At 39.4% G+C, this 18,745-nt stretch overlaps 1 protein-coding gene across 1 annotated transcript in view; it reads right to left on the bottom strand.

Annotated features, from left to right (window-relative positions):
• The window catches only part of ARHGAP5 (Rho GTPase activating protein 5), a 106,667-nt gene extending 88,777 nt beyond the window's left edge, over positions 1-17,890 (bottom strand). Inside the window, exon 1 of the mRNA XM_002918511.4 lies at positions 17,869-17,890. The gene's annotated coding sequence lies outside the window, so the exon portion shown is untranslated. The remainder of the gene's footprint in view (positions 1-17,868) is intronic.
• Positions 17,891-18,745: the final 855 nt, after the last annotated feature.

Here is an 18,745-nt window from a genome sequence, read left to right as displayed (position 1 = left end):
TACCCAGGCGTTCCCCCCCCTTTTTATATATATATTTTTCTCAAGTCATTTTAATGTTTATATACCTATTTGATATGTTTACTTTTCTTCAGTAATATGATTCTAGTGTTATTTTTAGCATTTATTTTATCCTTCTATGTTTTTCCTGAACTGAGGGGGGAAAACCATATATTTATATGTAATATATTATATGTAATATAATTATATATTATATGTAACATAAAATAATATAATATATTAATAATACAATAATTAATAATATAGTGATATAATAAATTACATATATATGTAATATAACCTTATACACAAGCATGCACATATAAGTGCCATGCACATATCTCTTCCTCTTCTTGATCACTTTGAACTCTCAGCGGATATTTTAGGTAGCCACAGGAATAACTTTTATTTGTAATTGCACCATCATTTTAAAGCCTAATTACAGGAAAACATTTTGTTTTAGAATACTGGAAGTCTATAAATAAAGAGATTTCTCCTTCAAGAAACCTGGGGAAGCCAGTGTTTTAAGTGCAACTGAGCACCTAATGGACTTGGAAGAAGAGTAGCTTTCAATTTGGAGCAAGAGAACTCTGTGCAGAACAAACCAGTACCAGTGTAACAAGGGTTTAGTATGTTTACATTTCACCCAGGTATAAAAAATTCTACTGAGTAAGAATCTAAGAAGTCACATCAAGATAAGCATGATAAAGAGGCAGGGGTTTATCTGGCAGGTGGAAAGGAGAAAAGTAAAGCTGAATCGCAAAGAACTAAAACCCAGAAAACTTCTGCAGAGCCAGGGAGTGTAGCCCTGAGACTTCTGTCAGCTCAACTCTTTCTTCTTTGTATCCTCCTCATCCTGAATGAAGTAGGATGACAGGGCCACATTGCAGGCCCCTCTGAGGGGTTGGCCACCTTCAGTCACTCTGCTGTGTGGATTTTGAAGCATTCATGGAAACTGACTCTGCAAGCTGGAGCAAGCTTTGCACTCTTGATCCAGCACTTGTGAATTCAAGGCAGTTGAGCAGTCTCTTCCTAAAGCCTTCCCAGGATGGCTCAGCAGGGTATAGATCTTCCTCAAAAATATACTGATTAAGGAATGGTTGAGATATAGTCTGGAAAGTGCTGCATGAGATAAGTAGGGGCAGAAACAACCACTCAGAAACTCATGAGGGTGGGGCACCTGGCTGGCTCAGTCGGTTAAGCGGCTGCCCTCCGCTCAGGACCCTCAGGTCGAGATCCCAGGGCCCTGGTATCTAGCCCTGCGTAGGGCTCCCTGCTCAGCAGGGAGTCTACTTCTCCCTCTGCCCCGTCCCTGCCGCTCCCCCTGCTTATGCTCTCTCTTGCCACTCTCTCTCTAAATAAATAAAATCTTAAAAAAAAAAAAATCTCACAAGTGTTTTTAAAAATAGGCTCTTGATTGGCCCCTGAATGATGGGAGGACACAAAATGGAAATCTAGACACAGACAAAAAGTTGAGAGACAACTATAGTTTCAAGCCCCCCCAAAAAGTTCAGAAATTAATTTCAGCTTTACATAATCACACAGGAAGCAATTAAATGAAACAAGACAACCTGCTTGTTCAGAAATTAATTTCTATGCTAATCTTGAACCCTAAATTTTTGCTAATCCTGTTTCAGTTTAATCACTTTCACAAAAGCACACACCATGTTTCTCAAATGCCACTGTTTAGCAGTTTTCACAACGTATTTTGTTTTGATACAGGTCTTGTCATTCTTGCCCTCAACTTACAAATTAAAAAAAAAAAAAGGCAATCAAACCTAAACACAATCACACACAAATTTTGCGATATTTCTTGGTACAAATGTCCCTGAAAATTTTCATAGATTAGTTTGGCCCAGTCCAAATGATCAGAAGTCTCTACAACAAACCTCTGGAATCACTTCCATCGGCTAAGTAAGAATCCAGGAAATTACCAAATGATGGATGGACAAACGCTGTCATGATGGCTTTTGACACATTAACGAACACCAAGTCACATAGTAGTCATTCTCCAAAGTAAGTGGTTATCACCCCTACATAAAGACTTTAAAGTTCTAAGTAAGATGATTATTGCTTTTACATGAACTCAGAAACTTGAGAGGGACCTCTAACCCATCTTTCTCCCAATAGATTGAAATATATTTATGACATCTAATGGCGGACTATTTTCCCAGTTGGTTTATTCAGTCAATTTTCATTCACTCACTCATTTAAACATTTATTGAGAGCTGGATATTGTGTTTGGTACTAGAGATATGAAGAAAAAGACAAATACCCTATCCTCACTGTTTAATAGGGGAGACAAACAGGAGAACCCTCTCAAATTATAGTGACAAACATGATAGAAGAATGTTCTCGCCTGGGAGTGAGGATGTAGCAAGGAAGGCTTTTTTTTTCTTAAGATTTTATTTATTTATTTGACAGACAGAGAGACAGCCAGTGAGAGAGGGAACACAAGCAGGGGGAGTGGGAGAGGAAGAAGCAGGCTCCCAGCAGAGCAGGGAGCCTGACGCGGGGCTCGATCCCAGGACCCTGGGATCACGACCTGAGCTGAAGGCAGACGCTTAACGACTGAGCCACCCAGGCGCCCCGCAAGGAAGGCTTTCAACCAGAGCTTGAAAGAGGAGAAGGAGCTGCAGTGGTGGATAGAGTCAGGAAGGACCAAGGAATGGACACATGTGCAGAGGGCATAAAGTGGGAGGAGCTGGATTTGATCATTCCATTCTCATCAACCATCTTTTCTTAATTACAAAAAAAGGGGAAAGAAACTCAATAGGAATCTTTTGGAAAGACGGATGACATGGGTTTACACTAGATTACAGCTCCAAATTTTATCGCTTCAGGGCAAGAGAAAGGAATCAATGGCCAAGGACTCCTTTTTCATTAAAAAAATTTTTTTAAAAGATTTTACTTATTTATTTGAGAGAGAGAGCGAGAGAGAGAACATGAGGGGTGAGGGACAGAGGGAGAAGCAGACTCCCTTCTGAGCAAGGAACCCGATACAGAGCTTGATCCCGAGACTCTGGGACCATGACCTAAGCTGAAGGCAGATGTTTAACTGACTGAGCCACCCTGGCACCCCTCCTCTTAAAATTTTCTGATTTTTGAAGCTGCAACACAAACTTAACAACAAAGTGATAAGAAAGGTCAACTGTCTCTTGTGACTATAGCAGTCAGGATAGGTGCAGAAGGGAACTGGGATAATACAGGAGGGAGTCCAAGAGGAATCATCAAACAACCCATAAAAATCATCATCCAGTATGGCCCTAGTTCCTCAATCGTTTTTGAACATTATTCATAACCTCCTGTTTGAGAGGCTGTGATATATACCCATTCTTAGAAATCTCCATTGCCTTTTTAAAAGTTAGCTCAAAACATGACCCATTTAGGGGTGCCTGGGTGGCTCAGTTGTTAAGCATCTGCCTTCAGCTCAGGTCATGATCCTAGCATTCTAGGATTGAAACTCACATCGGGCTCCCTGCTCAGCGGGAAGCCTGCTTCTCTCTCTCCCACTCCCCCTGCTTGTGTTCGCTCTCTCGCTGTGTTTCTCTCTGTCAAATAAATAAAATCTTTAAAAAACAAAACAAAACAAAACAAAAGCATGACCCATATAATTGTAGCCTACATTCCTCATTTTTAACACTTAAAAGTTCAGAATTCTTAGGTGCTCCCCTTTCTTCAATTCAAAGGAAATAATGGAAATATTTCTGTCATCACAAAAACAGAAATAAAATAAAACAGAAAATGTACATTAAATTTAGCAGAAATCATTTTGTAGGGCTCTAATAGAGCTGGATTGCAATTGTCTAATATGCTGAGAAGCACTTCATCCCATATTTGCCTGCCCCACGCCTCAAATCTATGACATGGGATAATTTTTTTACGTGACTACCTATTTAAATAGTTAAAATCTCCCTAGATGTGGCACGAGATAAAATCAATATAAAACTTAAGCTGAGGTTCGCCTCGGTGGCTCAGTTGGTTAAGCATCTGCCCTCGGCTCAGGTCTTGATCTCAGGGTCCTGGGATCGGGTCCTGGGATCGGGTCCTGGGGTTGAGCCCTGCATTGGACTCCTAGCACAGCGAGGAGTCTGCTTCTCCCTTTCCCTTGCTCCCGCCCCTCCCACTTGTGCACTCTCTCTCTGTCTCAAATAAAAAAATAAAATCTTTTTAAGAAAACTTAAGCTGAACTCATCTTTAAAATGCAACTAGTTATGGTGAAAACCCAAATATCATGACATTAAAACTTCCTGATTAAATTAACATTAGTGGCACAATCTTTCCTTTTCCCCCCCTCGTTTAATAAACTAAATCTTCTTTGTGTTCACATCTCAATATATTTGAAGGATCAGTTAAAGGGTAGAAGTCCAACCTCCTGTAAAATGGAGAAGAATAACAAATAGCAATGGTTACTAACTGTTGCAATAGATTGCTCTAAGTGGCATCAAAAAACAGATGTGCTCTTTAACGGGGCAATTCTACATCTAGGACTCTGTCCTATGGAGAGGTAAATAGACAAGAGTGTCCATGGCTGTATTATTTATATTATGAAAAAGGGAAAGCAAACTTATTCTGATTAAAAGAGGAATGGATAAATCAATTATGTTAGAACAATGGTTTAGAATACTACGCAACCATTAGAAAGAATGAGATCTATTTATATGTACTAACATGAAAAGATCTCTAAGACAAATTAAGCGAAAAAAGCATGTTGCTTAATAATGCACATGTATATACCTGGATCCTATTCATGTATGTGTATGTACAGGTACCTATATCTATACATTTGATATACTGGAGAAGTTGGGAAGGATGCCCACCTGTGGAGGAAAGTGGGTAGAATGAGTGGGATGGGGGTAAGGAGATGGCAAAGAGGAATTCATTACTTACGCTTTTATGTAGTTGACATTTTTTTTTAAGATTTTGTTTATTTATTTGAGAGAGAAAGAGCACAAGTGGGGAGGGGCAGAGGGAGAGGGAGGAGCACGGAGGGAGCCAGATACAGGGCTGGATTCTGGAACCCCAGGATCATGACCTGAGCTGAAGGCAGACACCCAACCGACTGAGCCACCCAGGTGCCCCTGTTGTTGACATTTGTATGATTAAAACTTTTTTAAAAATTAAAAAGAAAACAGTATCCACTGTTACCCAAGAGAAAAGAACAGCAATGCAACAAAAAACCTAAAGTGAAGAAAGTTAAGAGTCTCAGGACACATCAGAGAAAGGGTACCAGAAGTCTATTTGAGCAGACTGAAAACGATCTTGGTAGCAGCTTCGTGTTCTTTTCTTGATATCAGATAAGGGATTTTCAAACAGTGAATTATGTAACCCCAAAGCATAACATCTTTGATTGGTATGCACTGCGACTTTATACCATACAGGTTGTATCATTTCGTAATATGTGTCAAGCACGTCACTAAAAAGGCATGAAACATATGCTTTTTACCTGTGATAAATCACCTTGACTAGGGCACAGAATAAGTAGATTACACACCACAGGGTTTTCTAAGTGCCACATAAGAGCCCTGAAACATGGTGACACTCCTCATTTTGCCGGCATAAGTGACACATGCCATCAAAATCACAGCCCCATTGCACATTTGTTACATTTTTGACAAGCAATTTTCATTCAGTAATGTTTGTTCATATGAAATGGCATAAAACAAAAGGAGACTTATATCAGTCTTTTTTTTGTTGTTTTTAAAGATTTTATTTATTTATTTGACAGAGATAGAGACAGCCAGTGAGAGAGGGAACACAAGCAGGGGGAGTGGGAGAGGAAGAAGCAGGCTCATAGCGGAGGAGCCTGATGTGGGGCTCGATCCCATAACGCCAGGATCATGCCCGGAGCCGAATCAGACGCTTAACTGCTGTGCCACCCAGGCACCCCTACATCAGTCTTTTTCATTTCAAAAGTATGAAAGAGTATTCAACTATATTTTCTTATAATGCCGGCAATTTAGAATTATTAGAATTAATATAGTAAAACATAAATACTTAAAACACAATAATTTGAATAACTATATAGGGATTTTTGTCCCATGGTACTCATGGCATTTAGTTCCTTTATCTTCCCTTTCCTCTTGCTTTTCTTCCTCCCATCTTTTCTTCCTGCCTTCCATAATTATGTATTAAACACCTGTAATGTGTCAGTGTGCTGGGTGCTAAGGATCCGAAGAGAAGTATGACAGAATTCCTGCCTTGGGTGGGTTTAGAGGAGAGTAAGGTAGACCCCTATGCAAACAGGTTAATCTGAATAAAAACATGGTGTTGTAAACAAAATCCTGATGAGAAAGAACATAACACTTACTGGGTGTCTACTATATAGAAAGCACCATATTAGATGTTTTGGATACATTTTTCATTTAACTTTCAAATTTAATCTTCATACTTTATACCTTCTTTTTTGCAAATGTGGAACTTGAATTGCAGAAAAAATAGTGTTAAAAAATTTCAAAACATCTGAGAAATAATCAGCAGTGCTATGAAGATGGTAAATCATAAACTTGGCTGGATTAATTGATTTGTCAATAGCTGCTCCTGCACCAGAACTCAAAAATCTTGCTACTCACTGCCAATGCTCAACTTTTAAATGAACAGAAAGAAATGGGCTGAAACAGTATTCACTTTAGTAAATGGGTCTTGAATTTTAAGTAGATGACAATAGTATTATTCGATTAACAATTAATTAGAAAAGAATTGATAATTGGGCAAGTGAATTTTCCGAAAAACAAAAGTGTTGACACTATATACAGAAAGGGAAGATTCTAGAAATGCTATTGAATGGCCTATCTGACCTCCATTTTACCAAGTTTCTTTAATTTCACAGTTTATATGTATTCTTAAAATAGGAGATAATTTTTCTTCTGTTTTTTGGGACAGTATTGGTTCAGTTTCTATGGCTAAGAAATACCTAGAGGACTTAAAACTGTGTTGTTTGTATATATTACATTTAGTAAACTTTTTTGGGAGGGAAGAGAGCATGCATTTTATAGCTGGTGAAACCGAAGATACAAGAATATCAACCAAAGTATGAAAGAAAACACAGTTAATGAATCTTTTTCATAAATACAGCTTAACATTGCCTGTTTTCTTTGTTAATGGATGAATGGTAATTGTTTGCTTCTTTCTTTCTTCCAACAAACATATATTAAATACCTACCATGTTTGAGGCTTTTTTTTTTAAAGATTTTATTTATTTATTCGACAGAGATAGAGACAGCCAGCGAGAGAGGGAACACAAGCAGGGGGGAATGGGAGAGGAAGAAGCAGGCTCAGAGCGGAGGAGCCTGATGTGGGGCTCGATCCCATAATGCCAGGATCACACCCTGAGCCAAAGGAAGATGCTTAACCACTGTGCCACCCAGGAGCCCCTGTTTTTGTTTTTGTTTTTTTAAGATTTTATCCATTTATTTGACAGAGAGAGAGACAGCCAGTGAGAGAGGGAACACAAGCAGGTGGAGTGGGAGAGGGAGAAGCAGGCTCCCAGCAGAGGAGCCTGACGTGGGGCTCGATCCCAGGACTCCAGGATCACACCCTGAGCCGAAGCCAGACGCTTAACAGCTGAGCCATCCAGGCGCCGCCGAGGCTTTGTTCTAAGTGGCAGGGATATAAAAATGAAGTGGCTCACAGTCTAACAAAGACAAAGACCATATTCCAGGCACTGTATTCTGTGCCTTACATAAATTATCTCATTTAATATCTGAAATAACTCTGTCAGTTAGGCACTAATATTGTCTCCATTTTGCAAATGAAGACAACAGGGCTAATAGAGGTTAAGTACTTGCCCAAGGTCACACAACCAGAAAGTGGCATTGCTAGGTGTGTTTGAATTTTAATTACTACATGATATTGTTATAATAGAGATATAAACAAAGAGCTCTGGGAGCCAAAAAGGCATAAAGGGAAGTGACTGACTTGGCTTCAGGCAGTCCAGAGATGATGTATAGAGGAGATATCATGTGAACTTTACCTTGAAAGAAGGATGGTAGATATTCCCTGGGTGGAGAAGAATGCATTCTACAAGGGCATTCTAGGCTGGAAAAAAAAAAAAAAAGCCAAAATATGCAAAGGCACGGAGGTGTAAAGGTGCATGGCAAGGTTGAAGAAACAGATCAGCATCAGCAAGAAGTGAGTGAACAGACCTAGAGCTAGAGAGGAAGGTTCACATGCTTCAACAGGGAGCTTAGGCTTTATCCTGTAGGCAACAGAAAGCTAAGAAGGGAGTGGAAGTGTTTAAGATAATGCTTGTGTCATAGAGTGAGCTGGAGTAGAATGTCTCCTTGTAACTGCAATAGTGTATGGGAGAAAGAATGGGCTGCCCTGAGGCTCGTATGGGCTAATAAGATTTATAATAAGAAATATATATTTGCTCTACGTCCCCAGGCCCTGACACAGGGCTCCTAAAACCTTTGTAAATTCCTAAGTGACAAGAGCACTGAGAATATCTTTTGTTCTAATGAGGTGACACTGGGTGGGCTCCTATAGATGGCTCCTGGTTGGGGGCTGATCACCGGAAAAACTAAGCCAGGATTAGAAGCTTGGAAGTTGGGGCACCTTGGTGGCTCGGTCAGTTAAGCGCCTGTCTTCCGCTCAGGTTATGATGCAGGGTCCTGGGATCAAGCCCCGCATCGCATCGGGCTCCCTGCTCAGCGGGGAGTCTGCTTTTCCCTTTCCCTCTGCCTGCCACTCCCCTGTTTCTGCTTGCCTGTGCTCTCTCTTGCTCGTTCTCTGTCTCTGTCAAATAAATAAATAAAATCATTAAAAAAAAAAAAAAAGCTTGGAAGTTTCAGCCCTCCCCACCCCCACTTCTCTAGACAGGGAAGAGAGGTGGGAAATGGAGTTAATATTTGATCATGCCTATATGAGGAAGCCTCCATACAATCCCAATTGTATGGGGTTCAGACAGCTTCCAGGATGGTGACCATACCCACATCAGGAGGGTGATGCACCCCATGTCCACAGTGACAGAAGCTCCTGTACTTGGGATCCTCCCAGACTTCACCCTAAGTATTGCTTCATCTGTCTGTTGTTCTGTATCTTTTTGGATTTTTTTTCTTAAGATTTTATTTATTTACTTTATTTGAGAGAGAGAGAGATCTGGATCTGGGGGAGGAGCAGATGAAGAGGGAGAGAATCTCAGGCAGACTCTGAGTACAGGGGTGGAGCCTGACATGGGGCTCAATCCCACAAACCCCAAGATCATGACCTGAGCCAAAAACAAGAGTTGGGCACCTAACCCAATGAGCCACCCTAGTGCCCTCTTCATCCATATCCTTTATCATATCCTTTAATAAAGTGGTAAATGTAAGAGTTTCCTTGAGTTCTGTGAGCTGCTCTAGCAAATTAATCGAATCTGAGGAGGCGGTAGTGGGAAGCTCCAACTTGAAACCAAGTCAGACAGAAGTTTTGGGTAACCTGGGAGCCTACTCCTTGAGACTGGCATCTGAAGTGGGATGGGAGCTGTCTTGTGGGAGTGATCCTTTAACCTTGGGATCTAGATACTGTCTCCAAGTAGATTGTGTCAGAATTGAGTTATATTGTAGGACACTCAGCTGCTGTCACAGAGAATTGCTTGTTGTAGGGGAAAAAATCAAAATTTGGTGACCAGAGTATCAAAAGTGAATTGTTCTTTGTGAAAGTAAAGGAGAAAGACAGAGCAACTAATTTTTTCCTTAATTTCCTCTAGTTCTGGGCTGTGCAGGTACTCAAGCCATCTGTACTGTGCAGGATGCTGAGGGGGTTAAGGAGACCAGGTAATAAGAGAAGCAATTGCATACACACCTTACATACGTCATGTTATTGTGCTATGGATTTTTATGTATATTAACCACTTGATCCTTACAGCAACCCTCAGAAGTTATTTCTTTATTTTGCGGAGAATTCTGGTTGCTAAGAAAGTTATCAAAGATCATACAGGTGATCATTGGCAGAGCTGGAATTCACACCAATCAGGTTTGTCTTCCTCCAAAACCCATGGCCCTTCACAGAGGACACCCTCAAGGACACTACAGTTTACTTAATGGTTCCGTTCATTCCAGTTTGCCTTCACCGAATTTAAAAAAAGTGCCTTCAAGAGCCAAAGTGTTAAAGCAGCAGAGAGAACAAAATAAGGGTCACATAGCGGATCTATAAAATACGGGCCTAGTTGGGGCTCTTTTTAAAAGTATGCTCTATACTTCACCTTTGTTGGCTTACTGCCATTCTCCTAAAAGGGAATTTTCTAGAGATGCATGTGTCATTTGCATTTGTGGTTTTGGAAACTTCCCAGAAAACTACGATCTGAATAAAAGGATGTGGTATTAAGGTAAAAATGACACTTAGCTTTACCTAGCAACCCAACTTCCAGAATTGAGGTTATTACTAAAACGATTTTGAGTAGGTTCAGGCACTTAGATGTACACACACACACACACGCAGTATCTTTTTAGAAAAACCAGTCTTGCCTGCTGCCCTTAGGCCCTGTTTGTAACATCACACTCCAGTGACTAAATGGCTTTGCTACCATATAATATCAAAACATGATATATAACATTCACACAGCCGTGGCAAAGTGCCATTAGACTTGTATTATCATTCATCAAGTTTTACAAACAGATTGGAAAAGATAATCTATGTGATATAAGTGCTATATAAATGTTAGTTGCTGCTGCTGTTGTTATCCATCATCATTTTGTTATTTTTCCAATCCAACCAGTCACCAGCATTAGTACTGTGAGGAGTAGACCCTAAAACTATTTGGAAGGTCTACCAGTAGCAGGGATCTCATATGCCTTTGACCAAAGAAGTATCTTCTTTTATCTGAAAAAGGCAGGCCTCAGATAATCAGATTGACTCAACCAACCCATCATCCCCTCACAATTTCCCTCTCCCATCTCCCCTCCTTCTACTTTCTTTTCTTCAGCAAACATTTAGTAACTCTCATAATTAAGTTACCCATTTACTCGAAAATATGTACTGAATGCCTACTCTATGCCAGACCTGGTTTCAGGTGGGGGATTAGAGCAGCGAATAAAGCAGACAAAAATACCTGCCCTTCAGAAGATGCCATTGTAGTGGTTCCATTCGACCACACATCTCAACCAGATCATCGGTCAGCCAGGATTCAGTATCAGACATCCTGTCAGGACCCAAGCCTGGCAATAGGTAAAGAATGGGGAGACAAAAAGACCAGGCCTCCAGACAGCTGACACTCCCCCCCACACACATCCGGCCCCTCACCGCTGCTCTCCTGCTGGAGTCTGACTACATACCAGCATGGTTAAGAAACAATTTCCCTATTGCTACACTCACTTTGTGTGATGCTCTGGGTTGTCACCACCTCTGGAATCTCAGTTCCTGTAGCTGAGGCTGTGGCTCTCCTTTCCAACCAGGGGATGCCTAATACCAAGCCCTTAACACCAAGCACCAATACTTTCATGAGCAAAATTCTAAACAAGTTAAAAACTGAGGACACTTTACATGAAAATCAAGACTCCTGACCACAGGTCCTGCCAGGCACCTTACCATTAGGTCTGAGCCTGTACTGAGGAGCTCAGCAAACTGGGAATCCATTGACACACAGTCTACTTCTGTCAAGCTAGAAACTCATGTCAGCAATGCCTGAAGGGCATGACCAGGAAGATTGAATCTGACCTACTTCATACTCTGGCTTCTCGGTAGGATCTTAATGAGTTTTGTTAAACCAAATCTTCTCAGTTTCCCTAAAAAAACAAATCAAAATGATTCATGTAAAAATGTCCTATTATCATGCAGTGCTGATTAAAATCACTTTTTCTAATGAGGACATGTAAAGTTATCCATTATAAGAGCAGGAACAGAAGCGATCTAAAAAATAGGTAAATTAAACTCTCAGAAAACCAAAAAATGTTATTTTGGCCAGTGATTCAGCCTTTTCCCCTCAAACCAAACCTTTTACTAAAAGTAATAACATATGAGGGAAATGGATGCTTTGAGTCAAATTTCTTATTTTCCCTTTCTTCCTGGTGGAGGTGACAAATGAACAGTGAAATAGCCAAAAGGTAGGCAGGAAGCCACAGAGGAGAGGAGGAGGAGCAAAGGACAGGAATAATCCACAAATGGTGGCTAGGTCCAAAACCTGTAGAATTTAGTGTATTTCCACTTTGCAAAGTACGGCAAGAAGCATGGAAAATCATAGCTATGTTAGCTTAGGTAATGACAATAATTAATCGGTGCATGTCTCTACTACGTGAGGCCCAGTGCCTACCAAGTATTGTATATCCATTGTCTCTCAGCAATCCTGTGAGGGTTGCATTATTCTTATTTAAAGAAGAAAAACTGGAGGCTCAGAGAGTTAAGTAACTGGCCCAGACCTACACAGTAAGGTGGTAGAGCCTGGATTGGAATCTAAACTCAAGGCCCTTCCCTTTCACCACGGGACCCCTCTGCACTACACCTTAGAATCCACTGCAAAACATTACACCTTTCTCAAATGGGAATATATTATGCTATTATGACAATTTAAAACATATTAAATAAGATTCTAGTGAAACATGTAGGGTATCATTAGTGTATGGAGTGCAAATCGTAGCGTACAGAAAAATTACCTAGAGATCTTGTTTAAACCACATATTCCTGGGTTCTGTCCCCACAAGACCAAGTTTCAATAGGTCTGGGTAGGGCCTAGGAATCTACATATTTAACAAGCAATTAGGTAATTAATATAAGTGGTCCTTAGATCAGACTTTAAGAAATAATGTCATCGACCTTATTCCAAATTGCCAAGTCTCAGTTTACTATTCCCTTGCCTTGTCACTTGCTTTGTTCTAAGACAGATGGAGGGTCACCTGGGTGGCTCAGTCAGTTAGGTGTCTGCCTTCAGCTCAGGTCATGATCCCACGTCAGGCTACCTGCTCAGCAGGGAGTCTTCTTCTCCCTCTCCCTCTGCCTGCCACTCTGACTACTTGTGCTTTCTCTCTCTCTCTGTCAAATAAATAAATAAAATCTTAAAAAAAAAAAAAAGAAAAGAAAAGAAAAGATAGATGGAGCCATGCCGTAGTAGTCGTCTGCCATAGTGGGGAAAAAAATACAATACTGGTGGGAGAGGCCTTGCTAGAAAACTTCTGTTGCTAACTAGTTGAGTAAACTCAAACAATTCTTTTTTTTTTTAGTGTTGTGGGACTTCTTTTCCTCATTTGTAAAATGAAGAGTTTCTAAAATCACACATCTATGATTTCATTTGGCTGAAGGAAGCCAATTTTTTAAATGATAATGATCTACGGAGCCTAAACACTTCAGTGGTGGAATGGAAGAAGCAGAGTCTACTTTCTTTATAAATTTTATAACATCAACACAGTGTCTCCAGATACCATGGGTTTGGGGGAAGGGAATGGAACCCAAAAATGAAAGCAGGTGTAACTTAAATTATATTTTTAAGACAATTCAGTTGTTTGCTTAGCAACCAATTTCTTCAACCAGGCAGTTGTATCTGTACTCAGGATTCTTCAAGTATATAGTGTTTCCAATCTTAGAAAGCAAGTTGTTACACAATCATTATTCATTCTAATTTTCAGTAGCATTTTGAAGTTCAGAGCTATTTCGAGCTTATTTTTAAAGAACAAAAGACACCCCTTGATTTATATCAATACACCCTTCGATATTGAAAATACAGGTTGAGAACTGCTGATTTATATGTTGTTTTAAAATGTCCAAAGTGTGGAGGCACCTGGGTGGCTCAGTCAGTTAACTGACTCATGATTTCGGCTCAGGTCATGATCTCAGGATCTTTGGGGCTCCGCACTGGGTGTGGAGCATGCTTAAGATTCTCTCTCCCTTTCCTTCTGTCCCTCCCCTGCCACTGGTGTGCACTCTCTCTCTAAAATGCCCAAAGTGTCGCTTATTGGATAGTTAGTGTCCATGGAGACAAGCTTAACAAGTGAAATGAGTCACATAAATGAAGGCACAAGTTACAAAAGAGAAAGAGGGGCACTGGTGAAATGACTACGGTTCCAACTCACCAAGGAAAATCATGACGCAAATTTGCTGCACTTTCAGAAAACCATGTAGATATTTACCTCCTTGTTCCATGACTTATTAACACCTTCCTGGGAGGCATTAATTTGTTAGCTCAGCCTAGTCTAGTGACAGAACTTCATTATAGAGAGACAAGAGAAAGGTATATTATTATAGGAGAAATCTGAATCACCAGAAACAAAAGAAACAATTTGCTCAAATATGAACTAAGTTGAGATGCACTACTTATAGCAATGTTGAGGGAGACATTAATTTCACATTTAGAGAGTGTGTAATATTTTCTCCAGCATTTTGAAGTATAATTTAACAGCTCTTATTTAAAAAGGAACTTTTCAACTCAATTGATGCTAGTTTTATCTCCAAAGCTTTCAATTATACCACATTCCCAAAAGCATCATATTAAGTAAACTCAACGCGTTCATAATCTCACATAGCCTCTACAGCATAGTAGAGTCACTTAGGGAAGTGTTCTGAGATTATTTCGTGTGTATCATAAGGATAAACATTCCTTTTCTATGTATTTTCTAGCTATTTCCTTAGCAAGATCTTGGAGAGCTCATAAATTGACTTTGACTTCTTCAGTTTATGATTTTGCAGCATCCAAGAAAGATAAAATGTTTTCTGCTGCAGCTAAGGAGTGTAACATTGCTACAGTCTATTTACTTGTATTGCAAGGTAAGCTCAGAAGTTAAAATGAAAAGGTTACCTTTTTAGGTCAAGAATTCTAAGGAAAACAATTTTTTTTATATTCCATACTAATCTTTAATAACATTCATAAATGTTATGACCTAAAAAAACCAAAGTAACTTTTTTTTGTCCTGGCTTTAAAAAAAAAACTCCAGCCAATAACCACTAATCCACACATAACTCAAAATATGAACTTCAGAACCAAACCACTGACAACACGACAAAGGCTGGGTCAGCACTAGGCTNGTCCTGGCTTTAAAAAAAAAACTCCAGCCAATAACCACTAATCCGCACATAACTCAAAATATGAACTTCAGAACCAAACCACTGACAACACGACAAAGGCTGGGTCAGCACTAGGCTATGTAGGTGCTCAAGTATCTTCTCCCTTCACATTTTATTACAGCTTCTAGAATGAAGAAAACGGTTCTGTGAGCCTGAAGGGGACCAGTGGAACTACAAAGCTCTCTCTACCAAGACGAATGAGAAGAGTATGTATGTCCCTAGTGGGCCAGGGATGTCTATAATCATGACTTTCAGAAATCATCAGAATGCTAGTTGGCCTGCAAAGTTTGCATTTACCTAATTTCTTAGAGGTTCTAAGCCCACCTAAGTAACTTTGGGTATAATTATGGTGTAAGAATATCCTGTCAATGCTGAGAGAAACAGAGATAGGCCTTTGTTGGAAATGTGTCCTTTTTGTACCTGAAGAGTATGTAGCTTTTTCTAGAATTGTTTAGGCATTCAGAATTTGGGTAGGCTAAATAATTCTCAATAATAATTCCAACTAATAATAATCCTGAATAATCCCACTGTCTGAAAGGTCAGAAGAAGGAATAACAAAATAGATAAATACTTAGTGGCAGCTAAAATTTATCAAGAATTTGACACAAATGATCTCGGTTAATCTTCATCATAATCCTTTGAGGTGTGTACAATTATATATTCCATTTTACAAATGAGGAAACTGAAGTCCAAAGAAGTTAAGCAACTTGCTTAAGGATTCATAGCTGGTAATGGCAGGATAAGAATTTAACACAGGAAGCAGGGTTCCAGATCTGACATGTTTATTTTTATTTTTATTTATTTATTTTTTAAAGAAATCACAGCCCATAGAACGAGAAAAAAATTTTTTTTGAAGATTTATTTATCTATTTGCCAGAGAGAGCACAAGTGGGGGGAGCAGCAGGCAGAGGGAGGAGCAGGCTCCCTGCCAGCAAGGAATCTAATTCAGGACTCGATCCCAGGACCCTGGGATCATGACCTGAACCGAAGGTAGCCACTTAACCAACTGAGCCACCCAGGCATCTCAGATCTGACATGTTTAAACAATATGATATACACCTCCCAGAAGGCCTCTTTTGTTTCCACAAGGTCCAGTTCTACAATGGTTAGCTTGTTTCTGCCTACCTGTCATTAGTTGTCAAGGTAATGAGACAATCTCTAGGGAAGCAGTGTAAAATGTTCAAATGAGGTTTAAATGTGGAACTTCTATTTTTATTTATGCTACATTGTGCAGTACTAAAGGCAATTTATTTCATTCAATACTTCAGAAACTATACTATTAATTGGGGAATGTGAAACCAGCATGAAAGACTTGCCCTATACAATCTGTTATTCTTTCAGTAGGAATTTCTCTGGCATGGAGGATACAATGAGGGACATGAAGTATGGCCTCTTTGAACACAATCCAAGTGACAAGTCTCCTTGCAAGGCGTTGGGGAAGACAGGGGAACTCTTTAACTCCTGTCACTTTGCCTGGGAAAACTCACTGCCTAGAGGAGTTTCTCAGAAGGAACTTGTGGACCACTCTAAGCCTGGGATGACCCAGCAGCACCTCAGCAATGGATCCTTACACCTCCCCACTCACCTCTAGGCTGGTGGGTTCCTCAGCCCCAGTAGAGATGCTAAGAAATCCTAAGAACCTGTACAATCTCTAAGAGTTAGGGTGCATAGCTAAAGAGCGCACACTATTCTTTTCCTTAACTTTCTATTTTGATTTGTGGGGTTCCGTGTTATCTGCACCCACACAGATCTTCATTCCTTTGGAATGACAATGACCAAGTTCGCTTATCACCAATTTATTCAAAACTCGTGTTCAAAACAGACAAAGAAATTACTGGAAAAAATTGGAAAGGCCAAATAGGTTTTAGTAAATTATGTAGTATTTAGTTGCCTGAAAGTACAGGTGCCTTTTCAAAAGGCAGTGCATCCAAATTTGTAATTGCACTCTTATTGTTTAGACACAAATTTATCCCATGTTTTACAAAACGTTTTTATTATTTCCTTATCTGACAATGGTTATTCGTGACCCTGTGGTCAGATAAGAAGGTTGGGCAGATGGTACTTTCAATTTAAATGGATTTTTATGCCATTAAAAGGAATGTTTGCTCTGTCTAAGAAGAGTATTGACTATAAAAGTCACAGGCTCCGGACTATTTCCTGTGGGATTTTTCCACTATCCTTCCAATTAGTCAGTCAATGTGATGTTTCTCTAAACATGATCATTTATTTTTCTCTGGAGGGTTTCCTTCTATCCCATTCAAGAAAGATGATCCTGGAAAATAAAGAAAGCTTTCTACACCCCCCCCCAGTGCAATATTTATGATTAATTGCAGCCCATCGTAATGAATGACAAAAGAAGAAAAGCATTCAGTTTCCTTGCTCTTCTCATATAAAAAAGCATTTGTTACAATTTGAGTCCCAGCCAACTTCCATTGTTTAGGCAATAATTAGTCAAATTATACCAATCACCAACAATCATAACAGAAATTATATAATTGCAATTTAGACCAATGACCTTATACTTGTGAAAATAGAATGTGGGGTATTTAACTGCATAATGTGGCACTACAGTTCTATACCTATAAATTCAAGGTTTTCATATTAGTTAATTGATTTACAATATCCTGTACCTAAACATTTCTGAAAGTGACAAAATTATGTCAGCTCCACAAAATATCCAAAGAGCATCTTACTTCAAACAAACTGAGGCATATCAAAAATAAAATAACACTCCCACTCTCATATAAACAATGACTTCATATATTTCAGAAATTTGGAAAGACTTTGCAGCAAAACATGTTCAAATTAGACTGTTTCGAGGAACTGGTCTAGTATAAATTATTGAATGATTAAAACAAATCAACATCTTTTGCAATCAGAGAAATGCTGAATCTGTTCAATACTTACTGTCAGTAGAGTTCACCTTAAGAAGCAGAATGGGTGATACATACAAAAACAAACTTCAACTTGCATGCTCTGCATCAACAGAACGATGAATAAAAGACTCTTCCAGCACAGTAGGCAAATTTTCCCTTTAATAAGCAGCCAGGAAAAAGCAATATTTCAATGTTTGCTTTCCTTCCTCTGAGAGAGAAGGTTTCACTATGACTTATTTTACTTCCTTTTTATTCTGTCCTATTTTCTTGGCTCTCACAGGCAGCTCCAGTAGCAACATGACAATACCACTTTGCACTTGCCCAAAGCGCCTTTTCTCTAAAAGTCTCAGCTGTGGTCTATGCGAGGAGAGTGTAAAACAGGGGAAACGATGCAAACATTGAAGTTCATCCTCTCGTGCAAACATTTTGAGAGACCCAGACCCATCTTAACCCGAACTGGGAATGAGAGACACTAAAACAAAACCAAACAAAACCCAAAAATAGCTCCTCCCAAAGTTCATGCTTAGTGCCCTTGAGGCCTTTGGCAAGATTTGCCATTATCTTGAACTCTGTCTCACATATAAAATAAAGCAATGCCATTTTCTTTATGAGGATGTGAAAAGTAACTAGATTGCATTTTCTAAAATAAAACTTGGAAAAAACTCAGATTTTTGGAGTTCTAAAAGTAGGCCTAAAGTGGGTTCCTAGAGCATATTAGTCTTGAAAGCATTTTTTTTCCTGGAGTAGAAAACATCCCCATTTCTATTTTTCAAAAAAATCAAAAAACTTACTGGTCCAGGGAAGAAATACCTCAAACAAAATAAAACAAAGTAAAAACACTTCAGAATAAAATTTATCAAAAAGTTGTTGATGCTCTCTTCAAGCCTGTGTATATGCATAGGTATAGC

Source organism: Ailuropoda melanoleuca, chromosome 20, assembly GCF_002007445.2.
Source record: "Ailuropoda melanoleuca isolate Jingjing chromosome 20, ASM200744v2, whole genome shotgun sequence".
NCBI lineage: Eukaryota > Metazoa > Chordata > Mammalia > Carnivora > Ursidae > Ailuropoda > Ailuropoda melanoleuca.
The sequence above is the reverse complement of the archived record's forward strand: the minus strand, read 5'-3'. Positions and strand labels throughout refer to the sequence as shown.